A 19372-nucleotide genomic window follows, 5' to 3' on the forward strand; every position below is an offset into this window, starting at 1 on the left:
TTTGGAAAACCAAGTAACATTGTCCTAATTTGAAAAAATAAAATGTTGTGAATAGCCCCCGAGAGGCTGCAACAACATCCCTGCCGCTTCTGGTCGAACAGCTCATCCCAACCGAGCCGATGAACCTCACTATCCAGCCCCACTTCGTCGTCGCTCACGCGGCAGCTCCGCCATTCCTCGAACAACGTCCTCGTCGTCTCGAACCGCTGCCCTGAACCCTGTCCAGGCCACCTAAACCGAGCCTAACACTCGACAACAAACTCACAACAAAACCAAAGCTTAGCAACCATATCAACAAATCTGGAAAAAAAACAACAAATCTGAAACCAAACGTTATTCTCAGATTAAATAAAATACACCAAATTCTCAGATTCTTGACCCTAAAAACATCATCTCAAACACACGGCCAAATCAATCAAAGATTCCAAACACAATCAATCACCTAGAATCATCATTGAACCAATGCTATAGAAGCCGATTTCAGATTCTAATAACTCGAAACCCTAGAATCTCCAAAATCCCTAAATCATAGAAATCAAACCCTAGAGATAAAATTCCTCTTACCTCGGGTGAAATTGGTGGGGTTCGAGTCTTCTTGGGCACTCTCTCCCTCTTTTCCCAGCGATCTCTTCTTCAGCACTCTCTCCCTCTCTCACTCTCGATTGGGATTCTTCGTCCGACTCTCACTCTGTCTCTTCTTCGTTGCGATTGAGCTTAACAGCAGTGAGGACCGGAGAAGATGAGATATATATATATATATATATATATATATATATATAGTGAGGTGGAGAGAGAGAATGTGCGAGAGAGAGAGAGTAGGATAGAGAGAGAGAATGAGAGAAGACTTACCGGTCGGAGAGGCTGTCGGACCGGGGCGGATCGATCGGCGAGCTCAGGCGGCGAAGAGGACCAGAGAAATCGAGAGTGAGAGCGTGAGAGAGATAGAAAAAAGCTCAGAATGATTTTTTTTATAACCAGACCTAGAATTTGGGTGCGACTTTGTCGCACCCAATATTCCTTTTGGGTGCGAAAAGTCGCACCCAATAGTCCTTCTGGGTGCGAAAAGTCGCACCCATTATGTTGACCGGTCAAAATTTATACAAAAGGGAGGAAAAAGACCGCTTAAAACATTTGGACTTTTGGGTACGACAAAGTCGCACCCAAAAGTTAACCTTGATTTTTAGGTGCGACTTTGTCGCACCCAAAGGTATTAATGAACTTTTGGGTCCGACTTTTCGCACCCAAATTTAAAACAATCAGCGAAATTTTTTAGTTGCTTCAATGTCTTTTGGATGCGACTTTTCGCACCCGAAAGTCTTTTGTGGTGCGACTTTTAGGTGCGAAAAGTCGCACCCAAAAGTTAGCCGCACCGAAAAACTGGATTTGTAGTAGTGGTAGGCGACTTTGGTGCTCCATGTAGGTGACTTTAATCTTTGTTCCCGTCTTCCGGATTAAGATTCTTAGCCTCTTTTCCCGTCTCCCGGGTCGAGACCGTATGCCCCAAAGGACGGCCTTTATTTGTCACGAGGGGCATATTTAATCTTTGTTCCCGTCTTCCAGGTTGAGATTCTTAGCCTCTGTTCCAGTTTTTCAGGTCGAGACCGTGCGCCCCAAAGGACGACCTTCTTTCGCCACAAGGGGCGGATTTAGTCTTTGTTCCCATCTTGCGGGTTGAGATTCTTAGCCTCTATTCCCATTTTCCAGATCGAGACCGTGCGTCCCGAAGGACGGCCTTTCTTTGCCACGAGGGGCAGATTTAATCTTTGTTCCCGTCTTGCGGGTTGAGATTCTTAGCCTCTGTCCCGTTTTCCAGGTCGAGACCGTGCACCCCGAAGAATGGTCTTTCTTCGCCACGAGGGTCGGATTTAATCTTTGTTCCCGTCTTCTGGGTTGGGATTCTCAGCCTCTGTTCCCGTTTTTCAGGTCGAGACCGTGCGCCCCGAAGGACGGCCTTTCTTCGCTGCGAGGGGCGGATTTAATCTTTGTTCCCATCTTCCAGGTTGATATTCTTAGCCTCTGTTCCCGTTTTCCAGGTCTAGACCATGCGCCTCAAAGGGCGTCTTAGGTGCGCCACAATATCATAAACAATACTACGCCCCACCGCCACAACAACATGATCTCCAACACCAATACTCGGAGTACCACTACATGGAGGAGTGGGGTAGTCAACACAATTACTCATATGACTACCCTCACTACTCCCCACCTCCTCAATACGACAACTCCAAACTTAGAGTGTTGCTGCAAGTCGGGATTGATTGGATGTCCGCACTCTCAAATATGCAAGAGGCTTTCATTGCAAGCCAAGAGGCCTTCATTGCTCAATAAGAGGAAGCCATATCAAGCTTTGTGGAGAAGAAAGGCCTCATGGTTGCCTTTGAGGAAGACGAGGAGGACGAGATGAACGCTCTAGGTGAAGACGAAGAGAGCGAGGCGGATCCTTTACCGATAAACCCACCGTTCACTTAACCACCGGCAATCCTCCCTCTCCCAAAGGAGATATGCCCACAATGTCTACTTGACGTTATGACTTCACACCGACGCTTGAGAAACATGGTCTCCCCGACCTCATGCCACAATCTTCAAGCTCCCTCAAGGAGACCTTCCTTGGAAGCTGCAAATTCCTTGGCGCGTGTCAATATCGATGGCAAGAAAAGGCGGAGACTTGCGGGAACTTTTGCGTATTATTAGGTTGTTTGTTTTTAGATTTGTTTTGTGTGTTAGGTAGAACTAAGTGCTTTCTTGCTTTGATTCATTCATATGTGTTTGCCATGTATGTTGATAATCTCAAGCCTTAGATTTTGGAGTCTAACCTATGAACTACCTTGTGTGAAAGAAGTTATTGAGCTCTATTGTTGTCATAGTAGACCCAAATTTTCCATGTCTCGAAGCTTAGGAAACCTTGAGGAGTAGTCTAGCCGATCATTTGAAAGAGAACACCGAACACACTAGAACCTTCTTCGATCCCTAATCGCAACGAAATTGAGTGCAAATTGATCTAGCAAGGATGATTTAGGCATTAGGAATAGCCTGTCAAGCCAAAAAGCCAACCCATAATTCTTTATCTTTTAGTTACTACTTACAAAAGGTCAAACACTATCCATTCTCGATACTTCGTCAGAAAAAGCCGAGCCAATGATTTGAAAATGCCACAAAGAACCCCATTGACTTTAGCGACTCTTGAGTGATATGGTTGAGTGAATTTTTCTCTATTTTATGACATGTTCTCCGACTCGTCTCCACATATTACATTGTCCACTAGACACACTACGCCGGTGATTATTTATATTATTATGTACCAAAAAAAAAATATGAAAAAAACGCATATTTCCCCTTGCAGATCGAGAACCCCCCACCCCCCCCCCCCCCCCCCCCCCCCCCTTTGATCGGTCAACCTCGATGCCTAAGAAGAAACGTAGAGGACCAAGGTCCTTGATCTTAAAATGTCGATGAAGAGAGGACTTGAGGACATCAATAGCATAATTGTCATTACTCGCAATAATAATATTGTCCACATAGACTAATAAGACGATCAAATTGGTTACTCGTTTCTTAGTGAATAGAGAATGGTCGCAATCAGATTTGCAGAAACCATCTGAGAGAAGCGCATATGAGAATTTTTGGAACCATTTTCGTGAGGCCTCTGCTTTAAACCGTAGAGCAATTTGTGAAGTCGACAAACTTGAAGAGGTGAAGACTCCCCCTGAACTGGTGAATATCCAAGCGGCAATTGCGTATATACCTCCTCATCTAAGTCTCCATGAAGGAAAGCGTTCGCAACATCCAACCGTGTCAGCGACCAACCTTGAACATCAGCTATAGAGAGAAGGACTTTGATTGTAATAGATTTCGCCACCGGTGAGAACGTTTCGAAGTAGTCTATACCCTCTTGTTGGGTGTAGCCCTTGGAAACCAGTCGGGCTTTGTGGCGTTCAATTGAGTTGTTGGAGTTGAATTTCAACTTATACATCCATTTACAATTGATCGGGTGTTTTCTCCAAGGTAATGAACACAAGGACCATGTTTTGTTATCCTCCAAAGCTTGTAACTCACTTGCCATTGCTCGTTGCCAAACCTCACCCTTAGAAGCAGTAGGATAATCTGGTGGTTCATTATGGGAACTAATGGATAGTGTAAATGCTCGATAGGGATTAGGAAGGTCGCTGTAACTAACAAAGGAACAAATGGGGTATAGGGAGGCGGAGGTGTTACAAGGAGAAGATTTTGAGAGGGTGAGAGAGCAATGGTAATCACGAAGGTAGGAAGGAGCATTATGAACCTGAGATGGGCGGGCTGGGGTGAGTTGGAGATGATCAGATGTTGAGGTAACTGGTGAGGAAAGTTGTGAATCACTTGATAGGGGTGCTAATTGTGGTGAATCGGTGGCCAAAGGACAAGGTAGAACCCTATCGTCAAATATTGAGGGCTCAGAAGGAGAGGATTTTGGTTAAACAAAAAGGAAGATTGATTCGTGGAAAACAATATTTCGGCTTATATATATTCTATGGCTCTCAATGTCGAGGAATTTTTACCCTTTGACCCCAGGTGGATAACCGAGAAAAACAAAGGCATGAGCACGGGGATAGAATTTGTGGCGATGGCTTGGCAAGGTAGAACCGTAACAGAGACACCCGAAAACACGGAGGTGAGAGTATACGAGTTTTTTGTGAGTGAATAGCTCGAAAGGGGTTTTATGCGAGAGCAAAGGCGAACGGGGTACGGTTGATAATATATACAGCAGTGAGTACATAATCACCCCAGTAGAAAAGAGGGACAGTAGACTGAAAATGAAGGGCTCGAGCTATATTGAGTAGTTGTTGGTGTTTGCGTTCGACTACAGAGTTTTGTTCAGCGGTTTCGACACATGAATAAAAGGGAATTACACCATTTTCCTGGTAAAAATCAGTGAATTTAAGTTCTGGGGCATTATTTGAACGTACTGATTTGATTTTTACTTGAAATTGGGTGAAATGAGTTTAAAGAAGTTGGGAAAAATAGTGAGAACACATATTTGGCTTTTAATAGGTAAACCCAGGTAGTGCGGGTGCAATCATCTACGGTAGTGTGAAAAAAATGATGGCCCCCTGGAGTTTGACCATTAAATGGCCCCCATGTATCGATGTGAATGTGATAAAATGGTGATTCAGACAGTTTATTGTGAGATACAAAAGGCAAATGACGCTGTTTCGAAAAATGACATGTTTTACAATGAGGATTTAAATAAAAAACTGAGCCTTGGATATTCAAATCATTAGACAAAATTTTAAGTTTTACAGGAGAAGGGTGCCCGAGTCTAGAATGCCAAACATCCGGCTATGAAAAAGCAAAACAGGAAATAAAATTACTAGAACTGTTTGTACTAAGACAAAAAGGTTGTGCTCTCGTCTACCCCTCCCAATCATCTAGTCCCGAGTAAGGTCCCGAATGACACACATATCAGCTAAGAATTTGACATAGCAATGGACCTCTCGAGTAAGAGTACTAATGCTTAGTAGGTTGAAAGAGAATGTTGGGGCCACTAGGACAAAAAACGTTATACGGTGCAAAATTTTTAGTCACTTGGAGGACTATCTGGTGCGACATGTCGCACCTAATATGTGCTTAGGTGCGACATTTAGGTGCGACATGTCGCACATAATACCTATCCGTACCAGAAATATGAATTTGTAGTAGTGGGCATGTAAAACATTTTTCAAAACAAGGTTCGGAGTGACAGGGACAGATCCTATGTGGCTGACAGGTACCTTATGACCATTTGGAAGACTAATGGAGACATTGCTAATGGATTTGTAATTGGAGAAAAGTTTGAGGTTAGAATAGATATGATGATTTGCTCCAGTGTCTATTATCCATATGTAAGATAGGGATAGAAGTTTAGGTGTACCACTCAAAGTGTGAGATGTAGCAGCAGAGGCAAACAGTGGTGAGCCATCTTGCAGTGGAGTTTGCAGCTTTGAACTGAGGAACGAGATGAGCTGCTGCACTTGATTTGCACTTAGTGAGACAGATGGGTGCATTGGAGATGAAATCGGTGGTGCTGGACGAGTCCCAATGGATTGAAGTGCTCTCACAAGGTTCGAGGCTGCTGGATAGCCTTGATGAGGTGGCTTAGTCTTGGATTTGAACTGAAACCCAGGCGGTAACCCGTGGAGTTTGAAGCATTTCTCAATTGTGTGCCCAAAAACTCCAGAGTGAGAGCAGGTTAGGCGTTTCCCTTTGTTGAACTGGGTAGCTAAGGCAGTGGGCGAGGCTTTCGTGGGAATGGAGGGTGTGGTGATGACATTGAAGGCAGTTGTCTCCGGTGCAGCTCTGAGAATGCTGACTGTACCACAAGGCTGAAAATCTAGGAAACTTGAGGGAGTTGTTCGATCATCAAGATATGACCACGAATGCGTGAATATGATTCATTTAGACCCATAAGGAATCGCATCATCGTCTCTTGTTCTTGATACTCGATCCATTCCCATGCCTACACAAGAGCAGATCGGAGCAGGTAGATAATTCTTCAACTCATCCCACAGTATTTATCAGCTTTGTATAGTATGTGTTGACGTCGAGGGAACCTTGAGACAGCCCATTTAGCTGTTGCTATATCTGAAAGATCCTCGGAGCATTGCTTTGGCGAAATCGATCGTGAAGATCGACCCAAACGGCTCGAGCAGAGTCAAGATACAAGAGTGAATCTGCTATATCTTTTGACACAGAGTTCAAGATCCAGGAGGTTGGCATACTGTTACAGCGAGATCCTGAGCTGTAGAGAGCATATTCAGTTGTCAGAGTTGGAACAGACCCATCTACGAACCAGAGCTTATTTTTGGCATTCAAAGCCATGGTCATCGCTCGACTCCAGTTGTTGTAGTTAGGGCCGGTGAGAACATGAGAGACGAGAACCATTCCTGGATGATCTCCATTGTGTAAGAAAAGTGGGTTTGAAGAATCCATGGTCGCCGGAAATGGATTTTCGACGGAGGATGAAGAAGCTGGACTGACTGGGGCAAAACGATTAGTGTTGTTGTTGTTGTTGTTTTGTCCACCACGAGCCATGGTGAAGAAAGGAAGGAGAAGAACTCAGAGTGCAATGGAAGCTAAAGGTCTGATACCATTTTACAAGGTAAAGAAGAAGAAGATGAACGAGAGAAGGAAAAAGCTTTTCTCATTAGAATTCAATGAAATGAAATACATATATTTATGCATATTACTTTTTCAAATTTATATACGTAATTAAGCTACCAATATATAGAGATTTACTAAGTAACTAATTTTTTTTTTTTTTTTTTATAAATTTTAAGTAAATAGTTATTATAGTGATGTGACATTGTTTGGCCATTTTTAGCATTCCGTTTTTGCCTCTAGAGTCTGATAATTTATTTACAATTATGAACGATTATTTACAATTCCTAACGTCATTTTGTTTTGCGAATAAAATAACGTGACTATTTATTTAAAATTTATCAAAAGTTGATTATACGGAAAAACACAAATTCTCATATAACTATGTATAGAGAATCCTTAATTTTTTATTCCATAACTACATCTTTTATATATAGATATTCTTTATTGTATAAATTTATTTGGCTTATTTTTTATAGTTTCCAGTTTCATTTATTTTTTTTCATTTTCAGCTTCACTTAAAATAAAGAAAAAGTTGTATGAGAAAGTTAATAATAAAGAGACATTTGTTGAAGATCATAGAAAGACTTAGCGCCGCTCACTAAATATATGGTTAATGAAATTTGTAAATCGGTGGATTTTTTTACATTCAAGCGTGTAGAAGATTAGAGCGGGGTATTTGTATAATTTTCCTAATTGAATTTACTAGACGGCCCCAAATGCTAAAACTAAGAAAATTGGAATAATACCAATACGATCTTAATAGTTTTGGACTAAAATTCATTAAGTGGATTTTAATTCAAAATAATGACCAACTATTTTGTGTAATTATATTTCTACTTTTTATTCATTTCACTCACTCCTCCAATTTAATAAAAACATCAGCCAATAAAAATAAAAAATAATCTCTCTCTTTCCCTCTTTCTTCAATTTTCTCTTCTTCTACATTCCTTTTTCATTTATGTTCTTCCCCTTCTTCAGTGATTCCTGTTCTCAGTTGAAAAATGAGAACAACAAAAACCAATATCACTAAGACAAAAAATAATTTTGGATGTGACAAATGTCGCATCCAAAAGTCTAATAGTCGCATCCAATGGTCAAAATGGAGGCGACATTAGATGCGACTGTCGCATCCAATAGTTGTTGGGAAATAACTCGCGCACGCAAGCGTACTGTGTCGCTCAAGTAAAATAGAATGTAAATTCGAGTAATGTACCCATAGAGACTAGTGAAACAGCGATTTCCTGAAACTTGATGCTAATTAACTCCAAGTAAAATTAAGAAGATGTTTGTAACAAGAGTAATAATAAAACTAAAGCAGAGAATTAAATACGAGTTTTGCAATAAGAGAAGATAGGTGTCACGACTTCACCGGAACTAACTACGTCGGGAGTTTCGGGTTTAAACAACAAAATCTACTCCTATGGATGCTAATCTCACTCTATCAAAATTATTCACTAGCCTCTCTCGAGTGTTCTAGAAAACCTATGTAATTGACGGATTATTATCCTCTCGGCATCTAATCCTATTAAAACAATTACATGTAATACGACAAGAGTTCTAACGATTACATAAATTGCCTAGATTTTTTACTAACCTAGGATCAACTATGAAGACATGAACAAAAACACGATTATTTACTCTCTCTCGAGTAGCTAAACAATCCTAGATAACAACTCTAATGATGATTGTTGTCGGCCCGTCAACGACCGACAAGGGCAAAATCGCAACGCCACCTCCCGGCCGGCCAAGGCCCGCCCGGTCGTCTCCCGGCCGGCCAAGGCCCCTCCGGTCGACTCACGGCGGCCGGCCAAGGTTTGCCTCGGCCAACGGTAGGCCAAAAGGCTTGCCTCGGCCATTGGCCTGCCCAAGGCTTGCCTCGGCCAATGGCCGGCTCAAGGCTTGCCTCGGCCAATGGCCGGCCCAAGGCTTGCCTCGGCCAATGGCCGGCTCAAGGCTTGCCTCGGCCAATGGCCGGTCCAAGGGCTTTCCTCGGCCATTGGCCGACCCAAGGCTTCCCTCGGCCATTGGCCGCCTCAAAGGCTTGCCTCGCCCATTGGCCGGCTCAAGGCTTGCCTGGGCCAATGGCCGGCTCAAGGCTTGCCTCGGCCAATGGCCGGCCCAGGGATTGCCTCGGCCAATGGCCGGGTCAAAGGCTTGCCTCGGCCATTGGCCGGCCCAAGGCTTGCCTCGGTCAAGGGGTTCCCCAAAATGCCCCTTAGTCGCCTATAAATGCAGAGGTCCGCCCTCTCTCAAAGGTAATCCAATTTTGAGTCCCGAAACGCTGTCGAACTCATAACTCACTCGTTTCACTCATCTTTGGCCTCTAAACACCTAAACCCTCTATATTCCACCTCAATCCTACTAATGTTGAGCGCCAGAGAGGTAAACAGAGGCACCCCCTCTGTTTCCCCTTTGTAGTTCACACTCATTTTTCTACTTTTCAGGTGTTTGGACGAGATAGACTTCATCAACAGCTAAGGGAAGACCGGAGACATCGAGTCCGACACGTTCGAACCGAAGCGAGATCACTTGGTCCGGCCTTGGGTCTGACCACTTTCGGTTCCTAAATCGTTATCCGAAAATGAGCGACAAAATTTTGGCGCTAGAAGTAGGGGATCTCCCGACCTTGGCAACACTCTCCCTTCCGACCTCTTTTCCCGCATTCTGCAAGACTCTCGATAGATGAGTCACCTGGCGGCCACCTCCGCGGGTACCCGAGCGACTAGCTCGAGGTACGGCCTCAGGAACCTAGCGCATCGTCTAGAAGGGCAACCTCGTGACAACGAGAGCCAGCCCCAAGACCCGGCAAATGACCCTGAGGCCATGCTTCGAGAAGACACAGCTCGAGGGCTTGCCGAGCTCCTAGACCGCCCCGGCGTCAACGACGCGCTTATCGCCGACCTCCTCGGCTACGGCGTCAAGGACCACGTCAACCACAACCAGAGAGACCCCCAGAGACACCCAAACAACGTGGTAAGATCGAAAAGCGACGTGGCCAACCTCGACCGCGTTATTCACGAAAGTGGACACGCACGCACGCCTTCGAGGAGACTCCCTCAGGTAACCACTTCGAGACAACAATCTTCGCGTGAACAAACCCGTACGCCCTCGGGGGGACACCCTCGAGATACCACTTCAAGACAAAGATCGAGCAATATTCGAGGACGCCCAATCTCAAGGTCCCGAAAGGGACGCTCCAAGCTCACCATTTGTCCAAAACCCTTGTAGAAACGACGACGTCGATGGTCACGGCATCTATCAAGGGCGTCGCCTGAATGACATACCCTTGCCAAGGGTGATAGGAACGGCCAGCAGAGACTTGAGAGACCGCCTCAATTCGGCCAGCGGAGACTTGAGAGACCGTCTCAATTCTCGAAGGGAATCTCATGGGAGTGACTTGAGGGATAAACTAAACACCCTACACAAGATCACAAGAGAAGTCATCTCGGGACACCGACCAACCAACTGATAGGTGCGTTAATCACGCGTAAAACTCCTATTTCCCGAACCAAAAACCGACGAGTCCTCAAGTATTCTAATGGTTTTTAGTAGGTTTTTGAGTAGTTTCAGGTTCAGAGGAGTAATAGAGCGTCTACAATCAATTTCGTGGAAAGAGGACGGGATTTGGAGACAAAACGGTCAAAATAGAGTAAAAAAGCACAAGCAAGAAAGTTGGCGACTACGCGCACCGCGCACCCTCCATCGCGCGCCGCGCGATGACAGGATTCGAGACCGCGCGCCGCGCATCAACGACAGCGCGCCGCGCATACGGGAACGCAAATCGTGAAAATCACACAGAGTCTTATGCACGCTCCGCGCATAACCTAGAGCTGGGTCCGCGCGCCGCGCATAGATGACCGCGCGCCGCGCGCCTGCGCATTACTGGAATAGGAAATTAACGTTTTCTGAAGATTTTTGACCCTTGGATTGAATTGGAAGGCTCAGAATAACTCCGAAAATCACCCCTTGACCTACATATTAGACTCTAAGCTCTGAAAACACAATCTTTCCTTTTGTTTTAGTTTCTATTTTATTGTTTGGTTGTTCTTGAGAGCTTTTAAAAGAGGAAAAAGGCGTTCTTCAACGGAATTGACAACCCGACGAGTTCTCCTTCTCCGAATTCATTCGTTCTTCTTTCTTCTCTTCGTTTATTTATTTTATTGCTTTAAATTATTGTTGAACATCAATTTTATTTAATATGAATTCTATTTTGGTTTCAATCTTTATTATAGTGCTTTTAATTATTCTGTTGTGTTTAGCGTTGATTATGAATACCATTAGAGGCTAAGTTTCTTATGGGGTTGCGAAGTAGCCGGGATTGATAATGGTTGGGGGGCTCGTTAGGGTTAGATAATTATTGTTTGCTCCCTTATTATGGATTGCTTGATGTGAATTGTTTATTATGCTTTCTAGTGCTTGATCACCATTAGAATTGTTATCTAGGATTGTTTAGCTACTCGAGAGAGAGTAAATAATCGTGCTTTTGTTCATGTCATCATAGTTGATCCTAGGTTAGAAAATCTAGGCAATTTATGTAATCGTTTGAACTCTTGTTTCATTGCGTGTAATTGTTTTAATTGGATTAGATGCCGAGAGGATAATAATCCGTCAATTGCATAGGTTTGCTAGAACACTCGAGAGAGGTTAGTGAACAATTTTGATAGAGTGAGATTAGCATCCATATGAGTAGATTTTGTTGTTCGAGCCCGAAACCCCCGTCCTAGTTAGTTCCGGTGAAATCGTGACCCCTACTTTCTCTTCTTGCAAAACTCGTATTTAAGTCTCTGCTTTAGTTTTATTATTGCTTTTGTTACAACCATCTTCTTAATTTTACTTGGAATTAATTAGCATCAAGTTTTAGAAAATCGCAATAGTAACTAGTCTCTGTGGGATCGATATCCGTTACTTACGTAACACTATTGATAGGTGCGTTAATCACGCGTAAAACTCCTATTTCCCGAACCAAAAACCGACGAGTCCTCAAGTATTCTAATGGTTTTTAGTAGGTTTTTGAGTAGTTTCAGGTTCAGAGGAGTAATAGAGCGTCTACAATCAATTTCGTGGAAAGAGGACGGGATTTGGAGACAAAACGGTCGAAATAGAGTAAAAATGCACAAGCAAGAAAGTTGGCGACTACGCGCGCCGCGCACCCTCCATCGCGCACCGCGCGATGACAAGATTCGAGACCGAGCGCCGCGCATCAACGACAGCGCGCCGCGCATACGGGAACGCAAATCGTGAAAATCACACAGAGTCTTATGCGCGCTTCGCGCATAACCTGGAGCTGGGTCCGCGCGCCGCGCGCCTGCGTATTACTGGATTAGGAAATTAGCGTTTTCTGAAGATTTTTGACCCTTGGATTGAATTGGAAGGCTCAGATAACTCCGAAAATCACCCCCTGACCTACATATTAGACTCTAAGCTTTGAAAACACAATCTTTCCTTTTGTTTTAGTTTCTATTTTATTGTTTGGTTGTTCTTGAGAGCTTTTAAAAGAGGAAAAATGCGTTCTTCAACGGAATTGACAACCCGACGAGTTCTCCTTTTCCGAATTCATTCGTTCTTCTTTTTTCTCTTCTTTTATTTATTTTATTGCTTTAAATTATTGTTGAACATCAATTTTATTTAATATAAATTCTGTTTTGGTTTCAATCTTTATTTTAGTGCTTTTAATTATTCTGTTGTGTTTAGCGTTGATTATGAATACCATTAGAGGCTAAGTTTCTTACGGGGTTGCGAAGTAGCCGGGATTGATAATGGTTGGGGGGCTCGTTAGGGTTAGATAATTATTGTTTGCTCCCTTATTATGGATTGCTTGATGTGAATTGTTCATTATGCTTTCTAGTGCTTGATCACCATTAGAATTGTTATCTAGGATTGTTTAGCTACTCGAGAGAGAGTAAATAATCGTGCTTTTGTTCATGTCATCATAGTTGATCCTAGGTTAGAAAATCTAGGCAATTTATGTAATCGTTTGAACTCTTGTTTCATTGCGTGTGATTGTTTTAATAGGATTAGATGCCGAGAGGATAATAATCCGTCAATTGCATAGGTTTGCTAGAACACTCGAGAGAGGTTAGTGAACAATTTTGATAGAGTGAGATTAGCATCCATAGGAGTAGATTTTGTTGTTCGAGCCCGAAACCCCCGTCCTAGTTAGTTCCGGTGAAATCGTGACCCCTACTTTCTCTTCTTGCAAAACTCGTATTTAACTCTATGCTTTAGTTTTATTATTGCTTTTGTTACAACCATCTTCTTAATTTTACTTGGAATTAATTAGCATCAAGTTTTAGAAAATCGCTATAGTAACTAGTCTATGTGGGATCGATATCCGTTACTTACTTAACACTATTACTTATTCGATACGTTCGCTTGCGTGCTAGTTATAAAAATATCGCAACAAGTTTTTGGCGCCGTTGCCGGGGACTAGTCTACAATAGCGATTGAATTTACTTGCTCTTGCTATTTAATTTCTTAATTTTTGTTTTCTAACTTTTCGCGTCACTTTCTTGCTTTTGAAGGTGTATGCGAAAAGACGGGTCATCAGCTCTCATTCCAATAAACTCCGAGATCGAAAAATTTTGCCAGAAAAATAGAAAAGAATCAAAGGAACGAGCAATGGAAGAAAACAGGAACAACGCCGAGGAGCCCAAGACCCTGTTCCAATACGGGCTGCCGCCGACCGATGCCACACAATCGGCCATTGTTCTTCCGGTACTTGCGGGAAATCAGAATTTCGAAATCAAGACCGGCGTGATCCATATGGTGCAACAATCCCAATTTTCGGGATCACCGGCCGAAGACCCGCAAGACCATCTCACCAACTTCGTCGAGATCAGCAACACGTTCAAGCTCCACAACGTGTCCGACGAAGCCATCCGCCTCCGCCTCTTCCCGTTTTCAATAAGGGACCGAGCGAAGACGTGGCTCAACTCCCTTCCGCCGGGTTCCATCACCTCGTGGGCCGACCTGCGCGTCAAATTCATCTCAAAGTTCTTCCCGTTCGAGAATATGCACAAGAGACGCAACGAGATCCATTCGTTCTCCCAGTTTGAGGGTGAGTCTTTATTTGAAGCTTGGGGACGCTTCAAGGAGCTGCAGCGGAAGTGTCCTAACCATGGCATCCAAGGGTGGATGATGGTGCAAATCTTCTACGGCGGCCTTTCTCCTTCATCGCGCACCCTCGTCAACACCACCGCAGGGGGATCCTTCTTCCAAAAGACCGAGGAAGAAGCTCATGCCATCCTCGAGGAGCTCACGTACAACAACGACCAATGTCCTTCCGAGCGAAGAATTCAGAAGCGCGAGCCGGTCACGCCCGAGATGGAATTGATAAAAGCTCTCACAGCACAGGTGGCCGACCTCACCAAAACGCTCCATGAGCAGAAAGCTACAGTGCATGCTATCCAAGCCCCCGCCCCCGAGTCGTGCTTATGGTGTGCCTGCCCTCATTCTAGCGATGAGTGCGCGCAAGGGAACAAGGGCCAACAAGCAAGCTTCATCAACAATCGGCCGCCCTACAATCAAGGCCCAATGAGCACTTATCAGAATGGCGGATGGCGCGGTCCCCAGAATAACATGCCGATGCAACCCGCACCGCAAGCTCAGCGTCGACCGCATCAGAATCAGCCCCGACCACCGCCATATCAAGCCCCACCATTGCGAGCTTACAAGAACGAGACCAATCTGGAGGAGCTCGTAGCTAATCTGGCCACGTCGACGACTACCTTCGTGAATACCACCACCGATTTTATGAACGAAACGAAGACGGCACTCTCGAACCAATCGACTTAGATCCGAAATCTCGAGACGCAGGTGGGGCAACTCGCAACCGCCATCCATACACGACCCCAAGGCACACTTCCAAGCACCTCCGAAGTGAATCCAAGGGAGCATTGCAATGCCATTTCTCATCACCACGTTGCAGCCACCGAGAGCCCGAAGAAAGAAGAAGAAGAGGCTGCTCCGGTCACCAACGCCCCTAAGCCGCACTCGACGGTCCGCATCTATGAGACGCCACTTCCGTTCCCGCAACGGCTAACGGTGGCGCTGTCCACCGAGTGTAGCGCCCTCCTGAAGCAAGAGCTCCTGCCAAAGTTAGAAGACCCGGGCAAGTTCACATTGCCATGCACTATTGGAGACATCTTCATCGAGAATGCTTTGTGTGATCTAGGTTCGGGCATCAACCTCATGCCGTCGGCCGTCTTCAACAAACTCGGGGTGGGTGAACTAAAGCCCACACGCACCACTCTCCAACTGGCAGATCGGACCGTACGGCATCCGCGCGGCTTCATGGAAGATCTCCTCGTTAAAGTCAGAAAATTCACTTTTTTGGCCGATTTTTACGTCATCGACATGGACGAGGATCGCGATATCCCCATTCTCTTTGGAAGAGCTTTCTTAGCCACTTGCGGTGTTCGCATAGACGTGCAAAGAGGCGAGCTGATTATGCGCATGAAGAACGAGGATGAGACGTTCGGGATCTGTAAAACCCGAAAGCGCAAGAAGGAAAAAGAAGAGGTCTACGTCCTCGGGACGTACGAAGTCGCCACTCCACCACCCACTCCGCCACGGGCTCCTAAAGAAGAATCAACGAAAAATGCGAGCATGGATGCAAAGCCGAAGTCTCCATTCAAGCCATGGCGAGGACGTTGGCCGAAACCATTCTAAGAGGTATGGATGAAGAAAGAGCGCGTAGAAGAAGATCCACCGCTGCCCGAGCGCGGCGGCGACGAGTAGGGGAGTTCTACCACCCCCGCGAGGTAAGTTCTCTGTCTCCCGAGTTTTTATGGATCTACATTGAGGACAATGTAGAGATTAAGTTTGGGGGAATGAACTACTTTGTGGGGGATTTCTGTTAAATTAGGTTGTCTTTATATAATTTTTATTTTCTGAATTTTGTTTGGTGATTGCTTATAAGTGATAGTATTAAAGTGTTTTCTCTCGTTATTTGCAAATGATACCATGTATTTTCGAAGAAATCCGAGTTCGAGTCAATTTTAAACTTTTTTTTGTGCTTCATTGTGATTGACTAGTGGTTTGAGTGACACAATTTCGGTTGATTTTTCCCACTTATGCACACACGTCGTCCCGGGGTTTGAGTAGTCCTTAGAGGTTCGATCACATCTTTAAATGTCTTTTAGCTCACGAACACTAAGAACCACTCTAGCCCTCATCGAGGCGAAATGACATGACACGAACCCAGGAAAAATGACATAGGCCTTCATTTGGACCGATCAGAGCCAAAAAGCCAACCCGTAATACTTCCTTGAGCACCCTTTCAGAAAAAGCCGAACGATTAATCCTTTCTCGTTACTTAGTCAGAAAAAGCCAAGCCAATATTTGTTGAAATCCCACAAAGAACCCCGTTAACTTAGCGACTCTTGAGTGAATTCTTTCGATTTTGTGACATGTTTTTCGACTAGTCTCTACGTGTTTTATAGTTCATTAGACACCACGCCGGTGATTGTTTGTGTTTATTTTTATTGTTTTGTATCAAAAAGAAAAAAAAAAGAAAAAAGAAAAAAAAATATAAAAAAAAGAAAAAAAGCAAAAAAAAGCAAAAAAAAAAAGAAAAGAAAAAAAAAGAGAAAAAAAAAGAGAAAAAGAAAATACTACAAAAAAAAGAGTGATTAATTTATGCATTTTATTATTATTTGTAATAGTTCCTGGCGAGGTAATCTGTGACATTAGTTTTAGAGACTAGACGTTGCATAGTCAAAGTTTGGGGGGGGGGGGGGGGGGGAAACATTGGGAAGTAAAGGCTTAGGAAAGAAAACGTTCGCGAAAGGTGAAATGTTATACCATGAACGTGGGAATGGGTGAGTAAGAAATATCATGTGAAAGTTGGTGAGTTGGTGAGATTGAGTCGCTAGGTTGACGTTTTAGCCACATTTTGACCATATCCTACCGTTGACCCTAGCCTAACATTACAAGCCGACAAAGCCCTATTGATTTCCTTGGTAAGTGTCTTGCATTAGTGAAGAGTGAGCGGCAAAAAGCATTATGGTGTTCGATTCACATTCATCTCATTATTATTTGAGCATTTGACATTAGAAGACGTGAACGAACATATTGAGTTGACCTCTCACTCTTTCGGGACATATTTCACACACGGGAGATTTTGATCGGGAACGTGTTACAAAAGGCCATTTAGTCAATCTAATTATTTTTTCTTGGTTTCATATGATGATTGACTTGGATTCGGAAATTTTTGTAGGTTGAGGCATGTAACTAACTCTTGACATTGTTGCTAAACTTTGTGATCACCATTCGTTTTTAGTGTAACTTCTTTGGTGTGTTCATTTTATTGTCTAGTCTTTTGTGTTGCTTGAGGACAAGCAACGGTTTAAGTTTGGGGGGATTTGATAGGTGCGTTAATCACGCGTAAAACTCCTATTTCCCGAACCAAAAACCGACGAGTCCTCAAGTATTCTAATGGTTTTTAGTAGGTTTTTGAGTAGTTTCAGGTTCAGAGGAGTAATAGAGCGTCTACAATCAATTTCGTCGAAAGAGGACGGGATTTGGAGACAAAACGGTCGAAATAGAGTAAAAAAGCACAAGCAAGAAAGTTGGCGACTACGCGCGCCGCGCACCCTCCATCGCGCGCCGCGCGATGACAGGATTCGAGACCGCGCGCCGCGCATCAACGACAGCGCGCCGCGCATACGGGAACGCGAATCGTGAAAATCACACAGAGTCTTATGCGCGCTCCGCGCATAACCTAGAGCTGGGTCCGCGCGCCGCGCATAGACGACCGCGCGCCGCGCGCCTGCGCATTACTGGAATAGGAAATTAACGTTTTCTGAAGATTTTTGACCCTTGGATTGAATTGGAAGGCTCAGAATAACTCCGAAAATCACCCCTTGACCTACATATTAGACTCTAAGCTCTGAAAACACAATCTTTCCTTTTGTTTTAGTTTCTATTTTATTGTTTGGTTGTTCTTGAGAGCTTTTAAAAGAGGAAAAAGGCGTTCTTCAACGGAATTGACAACCCGACGAGTTCTCCTTCTCCGAATTCATTCGTTCTTCTTTCTTCTCTTCTTTTATTTATTTTATTGCTTTAAATTATTGTTGAACATCAATTTTATTTAATATGAATTATGTTTTGGTTTCAATCTTTATTTTAGTGCTTTTAATTATTCTGTTGTGTTTAGCGTTGATTATGAATACCATTAGAGGCTAAGTTTCTTATGGGGTTGCGAAGTAGCCGGGATTGATAATGGTTGGGGGGCTCGTTAGGGTTAGATAATTATTGTTTGCTCCCTTATTATGGATTGCTTGATGTGAATTGTTCATTATGCTTTCTAGTGCTTGATCACCATTAGAATTGTTATCTAGGATTGTTTAGCTACTCGAGAGAGAGTAAATAATCGTGCTTTTGTTCATGTCATCATAGTTGATCCTAGGTTAGAAAATCTAGGCAATTTATGTAATCGTTTGAACTCTTGTTTCATTGCGTGTGATTGTTTTAATAGGATTAGATGCCGAGAGGATAATAATCCGTCAATTGCATAGGTTTGCTAGTACACTCGAGAGAGGTTAGTGAACAATTTTGATAGAGTGAGATTAGCATCCATATGAGTAGATTTTGTTGTTCGAGCCCGAAACCCCCGTCCTAGTTAGTTCCGGTGAAATCGTGACCCCTACTTTCTCTTCTTGCAAAACTCGTATTTAACTCTCTGCTTTCGTTTTATTATTGCTTTTGTTACAACCATCTTCTTAATTTTACTTGGAATTAATTAGCATCAAGTTTTAGAAAATCGCTATAGTAACTAGTCTATGTGGGATCGATATCCGTTACTTACGTAACACTATTTCTTGTTCGATACGTCCGCTTGCGTGCTAGTTATAAAAATATCGCAACACCAATGCTGTTAATCGAGCATCCAACAAGAAGCGAGTCGCCACACTCATGGCATCGGCCACCGGTTCCGACTCGCGAAGGAAGAAGTGTAGAAATGGTCAAGTCCCTAATGACCATCCTTCTACAGCCCCGAAGCAATCCTTCGTCCCTCTCAACACGACGCCCGACAAGATCCTGAACTCACACAGAGAGGAGCTGGGATCCCCGCCTCCGATGAAGAGGGACCCCACAATGCGGGATAGGAGCAAAGAATGTGAGTATCACCGGGACCATGGACACGCGACGGCCGAGTGTTACCAGCTTAGGAAGCGAATTGATTCCCTGATTCGAGGCAGGAATCTCAAAGAATTCGTTGCATCCGCTAGCAAGGTGACGATCCCGACTGAGTACC

General features: G+C 43.9%; 1 non-coding gene across 1 annotated transcript; it reads right to left on the minus strand.

Annotated features, from left to right (window-relative positions):
• Positions 1-14133: 14133 nt before the first annotated feature.
• LOC149408256 (small nucleolar RNA R71) lies at positions 14134-14237 on the minus strand. The gene has a single exon (XR_016301840.1). It is a non-coding gene; the product is annotated as a small nucleolar RNA R71 (small nucleolar RNA).
• Positions 14238-19372: the final 5135 nt, after the last annotated feature.

The sequence above is a fragment of the Urtica dioica genome, chromosome 1 (assembly GCF_054948205.1).
Source record: "Urtica dioica subsp. dioica isolate 48M chromosome 1, U.dioica_male_clone48M_v1_H2, whole genome shotgun sequence".
Lineage (NCBI taxonomy): Eukaryota > Viridiplantae > Streptophyta > Magnoliopsida > Rosales > Urticaceae > Urtica > Urtica dioica.